The 2,113-nt window shown below is 34.7% G+C and overlaps 1 long non-coding RNA gene across 1 annotated transcript; it reads left to right on the forward strand.

The window, feature by feature from the left end:
- The first annotated feature begins 231 nt into the window (after positions 1–231).
- LOC108375812 (uncharacterized) lies at positions 232–1,601 on the forward strand. The gene is made up of 2 exons (XR_001849207.1): positions 232–304; positions 361–1,601. It is a non-coding gene; the product is annotated as an uncharacterized LOC108375812 (long non-coding RNA).
- The last annotated feature ends 512 nt before the right edge of the window (positions 1,602–2,113 follow it).

The following is a 2,113-nucleotide window of genomic DNA, read 5'->3' on the forward strand; positions in this document are numbered from 1 at the left end:
GCTACATTTCTTATGCCAGCTCACGTTGCTGTTGAGCGGAAGGCAACAAATGTGAGTGTGTGTGTGTGTGTGCGAATGTGCGTTTTAGGGTAAATGACGCTGTATGCGTTCGCATGTGGATGGTTGTTTGTGTATGTGTGTGTGAAATTGATTTTATTAGTTTTTGGTTTTTGTGTTGAGTTGATGTTGAATTTAAAAAATTTTTGAATTGCGCGCCCTTAGTCATTGACTAAACGTGCAAGTGGCAGGCAGCAGCGTTCACAATCAGCGGCTAATCGGCAATATTCTACATTTTACACTAGTAGTAAGTACTCTACCCGTTTCTAGTACACATAACTAATAACAACAAACAAACAACAGTGGCAAGAACATTTAGCAGCATTGCGGTGGCAGCGTTGAACGAATGTATGTATTTACTAGGGAATTGACAGCAGTTGCGGCATTTGTGCTGGCTGAGCGAGATAATACGAATATGTTCGTTGGTGTTAAAACATTAGCAAGCATTTGCATTTGATTTTCGGAATTGGTTGGACGTTTGATTTTTTGCTTGCGTTTTAATTTGTGTTGCTGTGTTTTTGGCATTGTTTTGCTTTTTCTTGGATTTGTTTTTCCGGCGGTTGCATTGGAATTATTGGGAAGTGAATTGCTAACGGCGAACACACTCATATACGGTCTTCGGGTGGTAACAGTTCGTTGGCGCCTCCTACTGCTAGAATTTGTGGAGTCGAATTAATGAACTAAACGGAGTTAACGGTAAAGGAATTTAGTGATGTGAATTAATTACCGACATGTGGAAATGAATCAACAACAAATAATGCATTGAAAAATATACAGTCAGGAAAATTTTAAAATAACAGTTAAAATTTGTGCTCGTGCTTTAAATCGCAATAAATAATCCATTGAAGAAAACTCTGAAGTTGAAAAACTGGTCGAAAGGATTCTCAAATTTCTAAATTTCATATTAAAACAGATGGAAAAAGAATAAAAAGCAAAAAACCAACAATAATACTTTAAAAAAAAGTGCAGTGGATACTCAAAATTTATGATTCAATAAATAATATATTTTCAAATCGTAAAAAAGTTATGTGCTACAGAGTAATTAACTGTAAATTCCTTTAAAAGCATTTAAAAATCAATGCGAAAGAAGAAAAGCTTGAAGCTTTACGAAAAAATTAACCAAGTGGTACTTTAAAAAGATATCTTAAAAATAAACAAATTAAACCTTAGTACTCAAAAAAAGAGTATGGAGACAAATTTACTAGTGATTTAAAAAGATTAAATTTGAACTAGTGCATCTGCGTGATCCTTGACTGCTTCTGCCTCTACATTCAAAACATAGTGCCAGCGAGTAAAAGAAACCCACTTTCACTACCATATACCCTACCATTGCCATTAACCATTCAGGGTCTCAAAACAGTAATAACAAAAAAAAAAATCACCTACAAAAACAACTTTGCGCAAACTGTATTTACTTACAAGTAAACAACTTTAGAATCGAAAATAAAATTTAAAATTCAATAGAAATTAACTAGACATGCTGTGCATTTTGTGCGGCATAAACAAATAAAAACATTTGTCTGCGATTTGTTAATTAATAAAAACGTATAGAGAAAAAAGTGCGTAAATTTGTGAAACTTTGAAAAAATCGACTAACTTGCATTTGTGAACCTTTCTGTGGTAAACCACAACAAGCTGCCAGCCTCAATCAATCTGTGCTTCTAAAGCTTTCAAGGATTAGCATCCTCTTCGTTTCACCATTTTGTACGCGGCACTCGCAAAAAACGGATTAAAAGTGGAAGACATCACGGCGAAAATGGTAAGTTCACTACAAAACTTTACACCTAAAAAAAATACGTTAGATCAGTCATGCCCAACGCCGACAGAACTCCATAAGCATGTGCCCTGCGCTGGGCATGCCTCCTTTAGATTCATTTCACTTAATCAAATGCCTTATGCGCTTAACTAGGCAGGTATGTATGTACTGTGTATTGAAAAATTAGTCTAATTCGATTGTAGGTACGAAAATTAGATATAAAACGCATAATCACACGGATTAATTTTCATTCATACACATACAGAGCAACACAAAAAAAAAAAACGACGTAAATAAAAT

The sequence above is a fragment of the Rhagoletis zephyria genome, unplaced genomic scaffold, assembly GCF_001687245.7.
Source record: "Rhagoletis zephyria isolate East Lansing unplaced genomic scaffold, Rhagoletis_zephyria_1.1 Rzeph_scaffold_09474, whole genome shotgun sequence".
Taxonomy (NCBI): domain Eukaryota; kingdom Metazoa; phylum Arthropoda; class Insecta; order Diptera; family Tephritidae; genus Rhagoletis; species Rhagoletis zephyria.